General features: G+C 36.7%; 1 long non-coding RNA gene across 1 annotated transcript in view; it reads left to right on the forward strand.

Moving 5' to 3' along the window:
• The first annotated feature begins 13539 nt into the window (after window positions 1-13539).
• Window positions 13540-16574, forward strand: part of LOC127467475 (uncharacterized) — a 30002-nt gene continuing 26967 nt past the window's right edge. Inside the window, exon 1 of the long non-coding RNA XR_007903144.1 lies at window positions 13540-13786. This is a non-coding gene — a long non-coding RNA (uncharacterized LOC127467475). The remainder of the gene's footprint in view (window positions 13787-16574) is intronic.

The following is a 16574-nucleotide window of genomic DNA, read 5'->3' on the forward strand; positions in this document are numbered from 1 at the left end:
AATAAAACATATCAGTCATACCAAATTGAAAATATAATCATGTATCTCAATCTGTGAAGTGATGTTGGGTCTCTAATCAGAAAGTATTATATGATAAGCTTAAGTGCATTTCTGCTGAGGTTTTCCTCATCAGTGCCTCTGATTTAATTTCTGTATTTGATTAAGAAGGACAGTGATGTAGGGACTGGTATAATTTTAGAAAAAATTAAAGGATGAATATTCTTATGAGAAAAAAGCTTTTAAAGCTTTCATCCATCCTAGTTATTTAAAATATTTCTCTATATTCTGTCCTATCACTCTGCCTGAATCTAAATGTACATAATTTCCTATCTGTGTGATTTTATTATTAAAGAAATGGGAAACCTGTAGAATTACTTTGGTTTAAGAATTTGTTGACCCTGTTTCTGCATTACACTTGTTTTTACAGGTAAAGATGTGCTTGTCTGAGAGGGAATTTCCAACATCCAACAGATAATTAAGGGCTTAGTTTTCATTGACTCAGTGCAATTCAAATCAATTGCACACTCAATAATTAAAAATTACAACTTTAGTGAGAAGTCTATGAAAAATATATATTTCATACATGCCCACTTTCCATTACATTACATACAAGGACAAATCTCCATGGATGGCAGAGAAACTTAGATAAAATAGTGATTCCAGAAGATCTAAGGTGATTAGAAGTATTACCTGCCAGTATTTCAAAGGTGGGTCATTTGCAGATGGAGTAATGCAACTACACAGAACTGATAATTTTCATTTTAGTTGCCATTGCAAACCTTAAACAAAGTTGAGACTTCTGACTCTTTAAGAAAGGAAAAAAACTTGCTGCTTGAAATGGTAACCAAACCAAGCAAACGCCCTTGGAGCTGTTGCTCTAGACAAGCCTAGAAAGAACTCTCCACACAAGAGCTTTGTGAACTTGCTACTCAATAGAATTTTCAAATGCTTGATTTCATCTCAATTAGTGCACTCCCATCCATTTATTGAACTTCTCTTCCCAGGAAATAATGACTTTGTTTGCTGCGTTCTCCAAATCACTATTACTTTACTGTTCAGAGAGAGCCTGTTTTTTCTAATAGCCTTCCATTCTAAGAAATATTGAGAAATATACATACACACAAAGAAACAAACTTTAAGTTTTGCACATACAATTTTTGTTTCTTGTAAACATAGTGAATTACCTGGCCATTGCACCAAGTGAATCACAGATCTGATCAAATATCCACAAACTTTAGTATAAATACCTCCATTGGACTGAGTGGATAAAAAGAATAAAACCCAGGGAGCAGTATGTTCATGCCAGCAGCTCTTAATTATGATATAGACTTCAAAAACTGTTCTGAAACAAGAACTACTGCTCTGTCTAACACTACTACAATTAATTTCAATAGAATCTAAGAGGTTCAGAGCAATATGTGCCTCTTTATTGATGCATAACTGCTGCTGACGGAGGCCCTTCAGTGTTCCTTCTGCTATTAGTGGACCAGCAAAATTATCATATCAATGTCTGAGTTCTTTTCATTATAAATCTGACTCATTTTTCTTCATAATTTCCAAAACCCTTTAGAGAGAACAGTCTTCTGACTGCATTTAAACCTTAAAATGGAAGGTGGATTGAAGAAAAAACAGGGTCTCAAATTGCTTCTTTATTTAATTCATACTACAGTTTTAAAACTAAATAGATCTTGGGAATTCAGAAATAATTCTGGTATTGAGTTGGATTTGTAGCCTTTAAGGTCTTTAAGGAGAAGATATGTTTGAATAACGCATTTAAATGTGTATATGTGTGTGTAGTTTTCATTAGCAAGGTAGGCAAGTGTTAGTTTAAATCTATTTTGCTATTTTCATTAAGCATCTGTGACTTCATCTTTTTAAATAAGGAAAAAAAGTCTGTATTGGGGTGTGTGTGTGTCCCAGTTGTTGTTCAGAGTCCTCTTCAACTTGAAGCATTCTTAAAGAAGAAATAAAAACATGGTTGTAAATAAAGTCTGTGATAGTTGTCAGCAGGCTGCAACCTCAGTTGATGTGGTTCAGAATATGGCTGTAGATTGAATTTTTGTCAATTTAATTTGACAGAGACCTCCATCAAGTACTGAAAAAGACTTGACACTACCTGTTTTCTCACCGGGGAAAACTGTGTTGATCTTATTCTTTTGCAAGAGTATACAGATTTCTATTTTACCACAAATGTATCTGACTGAGTCAATCATACATACTACCTTTAGTGTTTGCCAGCATCCACAGTGATTTCATTACATAGTGAAAAAACCTGAAATCTCTCAGATAGATTAGTTTTTATGGTTATTAAATGGTGAGTTTCTAGAAGCAACTCTAATTTTAACATTCACAGCTTCATGAGAAATAATTGCTAAATAGGTATTATGTACAGTAAGCTAAATAATTTTACAGTATTATGGTGAATATGCATGATGAATAAAGACTACTGCAGGAGGTGCACTAAGCAAATATTTAAAAGCACATTATGAAGAATAATAAATAATACATGGTAGTATTGAATGTTTCAAAAACTTATATGTGACTAGACTTAAGTGAACTCTTTCAAAATCTTCATCTAAAGAAAAAGTCTCCATTCTTTTAATTGATTTCATTGTTGATGGAACTACCTAGAATTTTTATAAATGAGCCACCATCTCAATTCTTCTTAATGTTTTTTCTCATAATTTTTACATTTTGAATTATCTTCTGATGTGAATTGTTACATTTCAGTACTTAAGCCAATGATCTGCTTTCCCCCCCTACCTTTACTTTTTGCCACAGTTACAGATATGACATCTAAATGTGTGCTGCCAGTTTTCACACATTTCTGTAAGGTACACATACATTTCTGTTTTCCTAAGGGTCTGCTGCATCTAACTCTATTTTTAACTTTGGAATTTTGATCTTCTGTTTGTACTTAAAGTCTCAAGTTGGGACTGCTACTACAGCAGTAATATTTCTGGCTCTCTTAAAAGCAGAAAAAAAAAAAAGACAGAAAAGAAAAGTTCAGAGCTTAGTTAGGGATGAACATGTGCAGACTGAAGAACTGGGGCAATACCTGAGCTGCTCTGTGGGACCTGAATCCAGCCGGTTCCTTCAGCTCCAGCACTCCCACGTTGACTTCAGATAGATACATATCCCTTTCCTGTAGCTGCTTTTCCTTCTCATGGCTGAAGAGAAGCTTTCACAGTGCAAAGCCTTTGCATCTTCAAACCATCAGCTTCGTTTTTTTCAAGGCATAGATGGCAACAGTTAGTGCTGGAAGCTGAGAGAGAGCTCACACACGAGACGTGCAAGGTTATCTGGCAATTACCAAGAAAACAATTCAGAAACATCTGTCTGTTGTGTGATAAAAGCAACATTTCTTAGAGCCATCCGTCTGCTTTCAGATTAGCTTTAGATTGAGGAAATAACCTGCCTTTGATTAAGGTGATGGGGTTATTTTTCCTCATTACACCTCTGACTAAAATTATACATGGATTTAATATAACACAGAATGATTGTGAAAATATTTTTGCCTAAGACTAGAAATAATGGAGTATATTCAAGAAGCATATCCGTGGTGACTCTTCTAGTGTTTTGGTTGTGGGTTTCTTTTCTTTGTTATTTTGGAACATTTTTACTGCCAAGCAAATAATCTTTCATCAAAATATGTTTGCTTAGCAGAAGTTCAAAGCTATCTGCCAGATATTTCTTTTCTGCAGTGATTTTTTTTTTTTTTTGCTAGTGTTGTTTTGGGTGTTTTGTCCCTATTCTAGTACTGGTGAATAGGCCTTTTATTTTTGAAACATTACTTTGTCCTGAAGATGTCAAAATTCTTGCACATGTTAGACAAGCACCTCATTTTATTTATCTCGCTGTTTGGAGTGGAAGCTGTGCTGGTCTGTCGAGGGGGTGAGGAGAAGACATTTTTAGCAGAAGCAGCCAACAAGAATGAGAAGTGACAGCAAGCTGGGACTGATCTCTCCCTGATGCAATGGGAGGCAGAAGGTATGTTTTGTTTCAATTCTCAAAGAATAATGACCCCACTGGGAAGAGTCACCTCTGCTTGAGAGAAGCCCATAAAGTACAAAAATGCTCTCAGCCCCATCAAGGAGTGGTTCTAATACCTACAGGTGAGAGAAACAAAGTGGTGATCAACTCCTTCGTGAGTCCCCGCTGGGCTTTTGGAATTACTGCTCTTCATTAATCATTTTTGTTGTGCCCAAATGTTCTTAAATGGAGGGGAAAACAGGAGGCCACAGACAAAGGCAGAACGTATCTGCACTTTATTCTAGCCAAGAGGAATGCTTTTACATGTTAAATTTTGTTGGCTGGACTCATGGAGCAGAATGTGGCTCCCTGGCCCTACCTGGCATCTGAAGTCAAAAGCTTGTGGTTGATGGTTGATGTCCTTCCATGTCTTCAACAAAGAAAGGCTGCTCAGAGATAGATATTAAATTTTGCACAGTAAGTAAACCATTAGCCTTTGTATTTACTGTGATTTTTTTCTACTTAAAACAGGCTACTTTCGCATGGATGAATGAAATAAAATGTTACTGAATGAACTATAATGTTCCTAAATGAACTAATATTATTTAATATGATAAATGAAATACAAGGTGTACTTTTAAAGGATCCTTCTTTTTCGCTTGTCTAAATATCCCTAGTTCTCTCCTCTTCTCTCTTAGTTCTCTCCTGCAGGCAACTTTTTAGGAGATTTTTTTCTATTACTACTATTTGTGTTGGTATTGAGGTAAAATGAGGTATTGTATACAAGAGAGGGGATGGAATGACTACCCTATCAAGCTCTAAATGTAGAATTAATAAGAAACAATTTCTGACCTCAAAAACTTAATATGAATTAAAAAACCAAAGGTGAAAAGAAAAAGCTGAAAGGTTCTTATTGTTTGCTCTTTAATTAACTTGCTGAAGATCATAAAAAACCTGTAGTTGGCTGAAAAGAATATCTTGTTTTGCACTTCAGAACCAGTACATGACCATAACATTTTTAACCTTTAATCCAACAGTTTTTAATTTATAATATTGTTAATTACAAAAGGAAAAAAGATTATTTTCTAAAAGCTGCAGTAAAATTTGTGTGGGGTGCTAATGGCTAGATTCATGAAATTAAACTGCTTAATTGGAGATGTTTTGAGAGATACTCATTGCCACTGAGTATTTAAGAATGTTAGCTTCGTTTCCTTAATAGCTTTGGAGAATTAATGTAGGATTTTTTCCTTTCTTTCTTTCCTACAAAGAAATAAGTTTGCAGAAAGAGTCTTTGAAGCCATCTGGCTTAATCAACTTTCAAGTTCCTCCTATAAGAAAGTTTTATTTGGCTCTTCTTGTTTTAAAGGTATTCGATACGAAGAAAATAATATATTCCTTATTGACTGGGAGCTGTGTAGTAGATTCCTTGTCCAGCACAAGATGTCAGAAGCTTTGAGTTGTCCAAGCTGAGAAGGACTGGATTCCCTTTTTTACAAAAGATCTACAGACCTGATTTTGATGGCCTTAAAGAAACAACCAAACAAACAACAGAAAAAAATCCTATATATCCTATATCCTAAATGCTACATATGTGAAAATCAGCTATTCCAACTCATTGTCACTCAGAAGTGACTTTTTTTTTTCTTTTTTTGAGGAATAGTTATCTGTCAGTTACTGCTTGGAATCAGTAAGATCATATGAGTATCAGAAACAAGAATGAGGGTTAGGAGAGTTTGAGGTGTAGAGAAGGGGTAAGTGGGGAAGCAGAGAGAAGCAGCAAGGTGGTAAACCAGGATTGCAACCTTTGTGTGTTAGACTGGCCCATCAGAGTCTTAAAGTGAGTGACAAAGGAGTTTACCTGTCATTCAGACAAGAAATGTAAATTTTCAAGATATTTATTATTATTTTTATTATTGTATTATTTTGTATTATTATATATAGTATTTATATATATGTTATTTTTATATATAAAATATAGTAGTATATATAGTATTATTACATATAGTATTATTGGATACAATATTTTTATATATAGTAGTATTATGTATTATTATTATATTATTATGTAGTATTATTTTCAACTTATGTATTAGCAAATTGATGGTTTTGTATCCACAATACTTCAGTTAAAGTTGTTCTAGGCCTAGACTTTTTAGGCCTATATAGATCTAGGTCTAGAAACAAGACACTTTTTCAGGGAAATAATTAAGGATAAATTAATTCTAACTACATTACTCCCAGAAGGACCTGACTTACAAAAGCTCAGGTGTTCCCATTGAGAATTTTCTTCCCAGTAAATGCAACCTGAGCTGCAGAGTGAGGAGGAAGACAGAATCCCTCTGGAAATGTGTACTGGGAAAATATCTAGTATCATCAAATGAGCTGGATACACACGGGAGAGACCTTTTATGTTTACTAATAAGGTAACAATTGTAAATTGAATTGTCTGTTCTGGATGTTGTTAAGAGCTGCATTAGCAGTTTTCCTGAATTTGGCTTTAAGGTAGGCATGGGTTTAAGATAAACATTAGTAGTTGTTGCTCATCCATTGATTGAGTTGATCATTTGGGGAAAAAAAAAAACCTGGAGAAGGAATCATAGATGCATTTAGTCATTGTTTAGATGAACCTTAAATTCTGACAGGCTTAGTGCCATGACCCTGGAAAGCCTCAGTGACTGATCCCTCTCAGTGAGGAATCTTTTCCTAATGTCCAAGAAGACTGTTACACCTTGAACAGAGCTACAGTTATTTTACAGAGCAGTTGATATGGAGAGATATGCTCTGGCTCAGCACCAAGAGCAGACTTTGAGTCATCTGCCTTCAATGATTCTGAAGATAACCTGTTTTTGTCTTCTACTCTTGTATTTTTTAAACTTATTTGTTGTAGTTTTATTTTCTGATATCCCCGTATAAGTTTCTTTCTTCCATTTTTTGATATTTTTCTTTTTGCTTTGTTTGGAATTCAGCCCACATAATGCTGGATTTCCTTTGGTGTCTCAGTTAAATTTCTGCTCCCCCTTCTGTTCCACGTGCAGAACCTTTCTTCTAAAAATAACTGTGTGGCTCTGTATATATGCTGAAGTCAGGCTTTCTTTTGTCTCAGTCACCCTGTCTAATATGGGGGTAGATGATCACAGTCACGACTTCTATGTCAGAGAAGAAGAATGAGGAAAAAGAAATGTATCAAGGTTAAGTGAGAGAAGGAAAAATAACATGCAAGAAATTTCTGCCAATATCTTATCCTCTATCCAATTGTTAATGCCTTCTAATTATGTCCTTGTATTTCCTTTCTTCTTCTTTTTTTTTTTTTGGTGGGGAGGAAGGCATGAGTATCCCTTGAATTTTCTTGATTTATTTTTGAAGATCTGCTTAGCTTTTATGCCCTTCTTCCACTTGCAAGGAAGTGGCTATGATGAATGTCTTGAAACAAATGGAGCCAGTCTCACACATGCCTTGCAGAGTGAGCCCACATCATTCATTATTTAGAAATACTGATGTGTCCTCCTGTTTGGTCCTTTCTGCCAGGGGAGAACTCTCCTATTTCTTTCCTACTTCATGTTTTGTCATAGTTCTAAATAACTTTCAAGGGCAAGAAGTGCAGTTTCTAGTGTCTGTTTAATATAGTCACTGCTCTGGTGTCTGTGTCAGTCCCTGGGTTCTAAGTTGAAATAACTATCATTCACCCACTGAAGGAATTACAGAATGACTTTTGCACAAAATGCGCTGTCATTGCAACTTTGTTTTCACCAAGAAAATGTTCCCCTGTAATTCTCAGCCACACAGAATGGATACTTGCTGACCCATTTCTGCTGCTTTATTAAGTGGTGTGCTTTATTATCCTGCTGGTCTTAGTTTCTCCTAGAATTAGTTTTGTGCTTTCTTCAGTGAGGCCCACCTGGATGCAAACTTACGTCTTGATTTTCACAGAGACAATTCATTGTCCTTGAACTGTTCCTAAAATTTCTTGCTATTGTCATTGCCATTGGCAGTTTAATACAATCAGCATTTTCTGGTAACTGGTGTTCTGTTGTTTAATACTGAGCACGCGGAACTGGATGTGTTTCAATGATTGTGCTTTTGCTCTGGATCCTTTGGACTAAAGTGGAACAATCTGTGGAAGAACGCGTGATTCTAACAATCAGGAGACTTAGAAATAAGACTTACTGTTGGAATTAAGGTGTCCTGTGAAGTCATACTATGAAAGTTTACTGCCATTTGCCCAGAGCAAGTCTGAACCTTAATGTCAGAGACTACCAAATTGAGTTCTTTCATTTAGAATCACTACTATTTCTCTTTGTTTATTACTGTGTGCACACTAACATGTTTTGCTGGATATCATCTTTTTTTCGCTGTATTTTTTTCCTCATGTGTAAACTGGAAAGATATTTAGTATGAAACAGCTCTTGCTCTGATGTGGAATTGGTAGATATCTATACTTTTGTTTTAATGGATCTTGCACAGTGTATTATTGCTTGCTTGATGACATCCTTCTGTACACAGTGTGCCATAATTTTTCAATCAGGTGGCAGTTTGGAAATTGGACTAACACTAATTCTTAAAATAAAAATGTTAATATCTGCCTCTGGCATTATATCATGATGCAGAGCTGGGATGGATTTCAGTGCAGAGCAGGTGCAGTTTCACAGTCTGGTTCAGGATGTGCTTGTCCTTTGTGAGACACAGATGTTTTCTCAGGGCAGGGCAGAAGTCTCCTCATTTGCACTTTAGGTGCTCACAGCCAAAATATTTGTGAGTAGGTTGATGTTGCAGTTGTGATCCAGATGACAGCCCTGCTGAGTCTGTTCAAAATGTCATTGCAGTCAAGGATATGTGACATTCAAATACAAGAGACATGTAGCAGACTCATTATAGATATTTACAAAGAAACTCCATAGCTACTTGATAGGAATTAGTCACATCCTCTTAGAAAAAAATTAGCATTGTTTGCTACAGGCCATGTTTTTTTTAGTGACCACTGATTTTTCAGCCACACAATGGGGAAGTGGAAGTGTAGAAGTAATGACTGGACAACTAGTGCTTTATTGAAATTACTTTTGGAGAGAAGAGGAAAGATTTTATATGGCTTTAAAAAAATCAGGTGAAAACAAATGGGCTTGTGAGTAAAAATTATATAAATCAAGTTATTCATGTCATTGTCTTTTATTATGTTGTCTGCTGGCAATAAATGATCTGAAATGGTTGTGAGCTGATAGCTCAACATTGATCATGTTGAGAGAGCCTGAATTTTCTGAATTCCTCTGCAGTGACCTTTAATATGAAGGTCCCAAGGAAATAATGTTTTGAGGATGAAAGCAGTGACAGTTTTGACCATGTTTGTGTGCTACACAAGCACATTAAAAGTGTGTCAGGATGCTGTATGAGAGAGTATCTGGTACCTCCAAAGCAAATCAGACTTACACCTGTTTTCTTGATTGGATACAGTGCTGTGTTTACGCAAATGGATACAGTTCTGTGGGCAACATAACTGTACAAATAAAGAAACTTGCTTCCCAAGAGCTACCTAGAAAATATTCATTAAAATAAGGTACTACTGGTACTTCATGGAGATATTTTGATAGGCAGTCTCTAGAAATTGCTTCATAAAACAAGAAAAACAAAATACAACAGTTAGGATGCCATTAATTGTTATTTTCCTGTCCTTCATTTGCCTTTGATCTGAGAGAGTTTCTTCCTTTTTTCCCCTGGGCAGGGAAGGAGGTGTGGGAAAGAGATTTACTGGGCTGAGACTATATTACTGCTGTTGCTCTGCAGCTTCATCCAGAAGAGATTATTCCCGTTTTTCACCCCCTCAAGGCTGACTGCCTGAGGAAGCGCTTTAGATAGGAACCATGATCCCTAAACTGAATTACAACTCCTGCTAACAGTGTGCTCACAGATCAGCTGTGGTTCTCCAGAGTCTTAAAATACTCATATGCTTTTTTCAGGACTTTGGGCTCACTTTGTAAGGACATCTTTATTAACACGAAAAAAAAGCGCTATAAGAAAGTAATACATGCTTCAGGTCGAGACAGAAATCCTTTTCTGCAGTCAGAAATTAGTACTGTACTAAATTTGACTGCTTGTGTGGAAAATCTTTGATGACAAGATTTCTGTAATTTTACTATTTGATGTAATTTTTAATACCAAGGTAAAATTACTTTTCCCAGTAAAATGCTTTCATCTGCATTTTGTGAGTCTATTTTCCTGCGTGAGAAATCATAGAAATCAGAATTTAGTATTAAAAAAATAAAATGTAATATTACTTTAGTTTCTTTCCAAGTTGGGATGCTAAGGTTTGCTCTCATGGAGGCAAACACTTACTTAAACTACATCTAATCCAGTGTCTTCTTAAGTTTACAGCAGCATAACCAGAAGCATAATTTGGTCTCCTACCAGCAACAAAAGGTTTTAGAGCTCTTGAAATGTTTTTGTTCTAAAATGATGTTTAGACTGCTGGAGTTCTAATAAATTGTACTTTTTAAAAATCTTTCTTTCTGGGTTTTCTTTAGACTTTGAAAAATGTTAATGTTAGAATTAATACATTCTAATGTACATAACTTCTGCATTTATGTAAGTTTATAGAAGAAGACACTAAAGCACCTGCTAGCTCAGGATGGAGTCTATGTGCTGATAAAAATGCATAAATGTTGAGTTGATAAAAAATAGTTTGCCACTGATATAAGAAGAATGAAATTGTCATTATTGGTGTAATAATTTTTGGTCAATAACCAGTCCCCCAATCTTTGCAAACAATGCAATGAAATCTAAACATACTAATGATTAGTCATACATGTCCTTACCCTTGCCTGTGTGACAAAAATATTTCACATCAAGCCCAGTTAATATGAAATGGAATCACAGCTGAATCTCTTCAGACTTTTGGAAAATATTTTCCCAAAACGACTGCTGCAGGTTGTTGCAATCCCTGACAGGCACCAGTAAATAAAAAAGGCATGCGAATGGAGGCCATGATGGAATTTATTCTACTCTTAAACATTCCAGACATTCACCACAATAATTTAATCTCTTTGCAGAAATAATATAAAATTACATTGGGGTATATATAACAAAGTAGTATGCTAAGCATTTTGATATAACTTAAATACATCTGATCAGAGTAAACCATGCTTTTTTTATCTTGAAGAGAAATGTGTATATCATTTTCTTGGAATGGAAAATAATTTTTAGAATCCTATTCCTTTTTACTGCAAGGAATTCCTCCCTGTTGAAAAGCAGAATTTGAAGTGAAGATATTTCAGAGCTGAAATATTTCAAGATATTTCAGGTAGGGACTTTAATAAATGGTGTAGTTTGGGACTCTGGAGATGAATGCTAATTCTGTCATGGAATTAATCTCTGAAATGGAGAAGAAAATGATTGATGCCAAGCATTTTGTGCACCAAACTTTCCAGGAGCTTGAGTTTCTGAATAAACAGCAAAACAAGTAGATTTAGCATAAGCAACTAAATGGTGAAGTTTTCTTATTCAGTATTGGGTGCTGCTGGGATGGAGTGATTGCTCTGCTTTTTTCTTTTATATGAGTGTGTAGAAGAGTCTTATTTAGAGCTCAGTGAAACCAAACAAGTCCTGATCCATGTGCTTTGCATTGAGGGTGAGATGTAATGTTTAACTGCATTGCAGGTTCCTTAATGTTTTACTGAAGATCATATAAGCTCCTTCAAAAGGAATGCCCTCAAAAAGTAGATGCAATGAAAAAAATCCATGAGAAAATTTTGGAAGCTTACACAGACTGAGATTACTTTTGCAGTATTTGTAAAGTTCACAAGTGGAGCTACTAAGAAAAGATGAATTAGATTCTCGAAGCTCTTGCTGCTCTCCAGCAGCTACTTTTAATTTTCTAAGGGATTTTAAGTATAAATGGTTTCTAACCAGCCAGGTCCAGTGCATTGCATTTGTCCTGCTGTACACCACGAGGACAGGAACGAGTCTATCCCAAATGGCACTCAGTGCTAGATCTTGTGCTGCTAATGGCATCAAAACTCTCTGCCTGGAAGATCTGGGTTTAAGCAAAATATTAGCAATATCTCCTCCCTAAGTCTCATACAGATTTTACTGACTTCTGCAACTGAAGTATGTCATGTTTATGTGTAAGTCCTCAGAATCATTCTTCTTTCTCTTTTTTTTTCTTCTTTTCAATTTTAGACTCTCATGTAGATTAAGGTGTAGCCATGTGTTGTTTTTGCATTATAAAACTGAAGAATTAGAGGGAAAGGCAGCTCTGGAAATATGGCACAAATCTGATGTGCAGAGCCTGGAATTTTTTTAGATTTTGTCTTAAAACTGGCAATAATAATATTTTCCTTGACTGTTTTGGTTGTATTTTTTTTTCCTTTGAACATCAGCATTTGACTGTTATAAGCAGAATAAAGGCACCACCTTGTTTCGCATAGCACTGAGAAACTGGTGGGTGGTGGGAGCTGCTTTTTTCACTTTTGACTGAACTGTCAAAATTAATTAGTGACCAAAAGCTTTTTACCTAGTAACCAGCTACTCCTGCCACATAAGTACAAACATATTTAATTCATTTCTTTTAAGTTGCATTTCTCATGACGCTTCTAGGACAAGAATTAAAAAGCAAAACCAAAAAAAAAAACACCAAAAAAGATTCCATATGACCAAAACCCCAGTCTGGAACTCAGAAAAATAAATTCCTGCCTCAGTATTGTTTAGATTATTATTACATCAGCAATTACCGTGTAATTTATTTAAATGGATATTGCAATGTGATACTGAGGTATCAAAGAGTATTCAGTGAGTATTAAATATAATTTTTTTGACCATGTGCCTGTCAATTACTTTAGGTCCACAGCTGATTATAGGTCACTGGTTATGTCCCCAGATAATATCTCCTTAATTACTGTTACTCAAGCTTCATTTTTTTGACCTCTGTGTGTTCTTTTAGGTGTGTATATGACAGAGAGAGGGCAAAAATCATATTCATAAAGTTCTACAGCATACTCTAAAAAGTGACCAGCTCTCACTCTGACAAACCGAGGGAGGAAAACCATTTATCCACCTGTTTTTTGTGAACCGTGGATTGCTCTTTCATATGCTATAATACCTAACATCCATTTAACTGCTTCATCCACACTGCTGGTGCATTTGACTTTCTGTAGTGTTGTCTCAGTTTAATGAGAATGAAGTATTTTGCTAAAGAGAATGAGTTATGAGGTAGACCCCACTCCTTTCTCTAAGCGATTGTAAATCCGAAATTAAGAAGCTCCAATTGAGGAAGTACGGAGGAAAAAAAAAAAAAAACAACTCTTTAATAAACAATATATGTGTATTGGCAGAACAACAAAAGAACACAAAAAAAAAACAACCAAACAATAATCCTGTACCCAAAAATCTCCAAAAGGAAACAGTTTGGTACTTTCTGCCTTTTGGTGCAGTTCTAACCACGGCCAGCAGGGGGCGCTGTGCTCGGCATTGGCCAGCAGGGGGCGCTGTGCTGGGTGTTGGCCAGCAGGGGGCGCTGTGCTCGGTTCTGGCCAGCAGGGGGCGCTGTGCTCGGTTCTGGCCAGCAGGGGGCGCTGTACTCGGTGTTGGCCAGCAGGGGGCGCTGTGGGGCTCTGGCGTGTGGGGCCTCGGTGACGGGAGAGCCGAAAATGGGGATTCACCCCCACCCAGAGGGGAAGGGGGAAAAACAGGTTCTTCCCACAAAAACTCACACTGTCTGCAGCTGGCTGTGGCCGGGATTCCCCCCCCCCTTTGTCCATGTGCGCAAACTGCTGCCAAACACGGGAGCAGAGGAGGGAAAAAGCGACCTCCTCCCCAAAAAGTTCCTCTGCAGGTGGGTCAAACCTCTCAATGAAGTCCAAGCAGGTCCGGGCTGGGGGCAGAACAGGGTGCAGGAAACAAAGGCAAGCTGGAATCAGCAAACAACCAGATGACCAGGCTGAGAACAAAATGACCTTGGAGCCTCTCCAACACACACCTTGCCTGAGTTAAGGCAAAAATGAAGTGTGTCCCGTTTCGGAGAAGAAAAAAAAACTCATCGCTCCTCCCCGCAGTTCTTAGGGGGGCCATCAACTTGGAATGCAGTCCTGCAAGTTAGTTCGTTCGTGCAGATCAATCACCCAAAGTAAACAACCCTCCCTCATTCAGCATCTTTCTTTTACAGTGGGGCAGGAGAAAGAAAAATTCCTACTTGTTTTTTTAGAATAAGTAAACCTATGAGGAGTGTGAAAAAGGTTCTTTTTTTTTAGCTTCTGAGAAAAAAAACCACCTGTGTTTTTCACATATTTCATCCCTTGTTAGCCTTATATATAATTTAGCAAGCCCAAGACAGTCTCTAAATGAGTGCTACGTACCATGACCAATTACAATATTTCACTAAGTTCTACCTGCTTTTATAATTTTTTTTTCATCATCTTTTTTGTTTTATTTTGAAAAATGTGCTTTCCATCCAGCAACAGCATGCAGAAAACCCCCCTGACTTCTGTGTGTAGAAATAATTCATCTGTGATCCATGTGCACCCTTTGTCTTACCTGGAAAATGCAGTTTTTAAGTAGGACTTGGGAGAAATGAGTAATTTGCTTTGCTTTATTAGTCCTGCATTTCATTTTTTACTGTCTAGAGGAATATGTGCCCTAAATTTTACTCTGTTTCAAAGGGCTTACTTGTGAGTAAGAATGTGTCTTAATACTTCATTTGATCAATGCGAGAGTCTGCTTGAAAATGAAAAATGTGTTTCTAATGTGTTTGTAAAAATTGGGTAGATACTTATTTGAACTATAGTGTTTTTCCTTATGCAGTGTAACAGAAATAGGCAGGAAATCAGTGGGTAAGCCAGGCCCTTCTTTACACAGGCACTCACAAAAAAAAGGCCTTTATTTACCATTGCATTAGGCATTTATGTCAGAAACTTCTGGATCCAGAAATATAACAGAGCCACTGTTACATTAGTAATGAAGGCTGATGTGATTTAAGGGACTTGGAGAAACAACTGAGGTCCTATGGAGCATTTTGTACCACTGTTGTCACTCTGACTGGTGCCACCACGGCCTTTGGGATAGTTCTTACTCTCCTTTCCTGTCTCAGTGGTGGAGTTAGACCACAGCTGGTGGTTCCCCTTTTAGTTTTCTTTTTTTTATCAGTAAATGTGCACAACAGCTTCATGTGGTGTCAGTTGGTATTTCTGAGGTGTAGATGACCTTCTGAGTAACTAAATAACTGCAAATTATGAGGCTTTGCCTAGCGTGGAGTAAGGAGCTAATTTTACTGACCAGCACTCTGCAATTTTTCTCTCCTTTGGCTTCTTCCACATCACCCCTTTAGCTGTAATGAGAGTTACATTTATGTGCAGAAGAGAGAGACGACAATGCAAACAGTCTGAGCATAATAGTGCCATGAAGCTGCAAGGATTCACTCTTGACAGTGGAAGCATTCACTCCCAGTGGAAGCATTAGAGAAATCTCTTGGGTGCCTCTAGAGGAAGGATTGCCTTAATGGCTGTAAATGCTCTGTGAATATGTTAGTAAATCATATGTGGAATTCCCTTCTGATTCATTCCTCCATCGCTCTCTCACTCCCTTTCATTGCAAGGCAACAGCAAGTCCTTCAGTGTGGAAAATTTAGTGTTTCATCCTGCCAAAACAGTTTGCCTATTTGTCTTTTCTGCAAGCCCAGTGTGTTTTAAGGCTGCTAAAGAATTGCTTACCTGTGATTCCTGATTTATTAATCTTTACAACAACAAACAAATCCCACTTAAAAACACTATTAATGTCAGGACATAAAAATAAAGCATAGACAACCAGAACTTCTGGGTTTGTTTGTTCAAGATAGTGTAAGATAGTCTGTCTAAATGTTATTATCTTTGCAGACAAGTAGTTTTGGATGCGACCTTTATGCTAGGCTAATGGCATCCCTTGTCCTAGCTCTTACAATTATGTTTGTGCCATTTGGTTTTTCTTCCTCAAATTCTGTTGGGAGTATCAGGAAGTTGGAAAAATTGCAAGAGAACTGGATAGAACAAGTAGGTTACTGTGTTTTGGTAACTAGTGTTTAAGGGAAAAGTACATAATGCAATTTACAGGTACATAATGAAAAGGTACTTGTGTACTTTTCTTTGTTCCTTTCTGGGGACAAAATGTGCATTTTAGATATTTGTTTGCTGTATGAATGTGCCAGGTTGGATGACGCTTTGAGCAACCTGTTTTAGTGGAATTTAGAGAAATGAAAGGCTGGTAATACATAATGTATTCATTTCTGTGGCAAATATATATCCTATAAGAGGATGCCAGAAAGGAAAGTGGAACAACAAAAGTGAAAAATTGCCGTTCGATACAATGATTTGTCACCTGTTGACAGTTGTGCCTGTTGGCAGAAAAGTTCATTATGAGTTATAAGTTGAGGGCTCAAAGCAGGGAAGATAGAAGCCTTTAAGATTTGTCCTTGAAGGCTGGTGAAGAACAGTATGGTTTCTTTCTTTCTGTGATGGAGGTTAGTGCAGTTTAATATGGCTGTTAGTCTATTTTAAGATATCTCCTATCAAAAGAAATATAGAATGAAGGATGTTCATATTAAACCATATTGTGACAATACTGGGCAAGTACAATGCTCTGTAAATATTTTTACA

This window comes from Manacus candei, unplaced genomic scaffold (assembly GCF_025592945.1).
Source record: "Manacus candei isolate 608988 ecotype Guabito, Panama unplaced genomic scaffold, ASM2559294v1 h1tg000014l, whole genome shotgun sequence".
NCBI lineage: Eukaryota > Metazoa > Chordata > Aves > Passeriformes > Pipridae > Manacus > Manacus candei.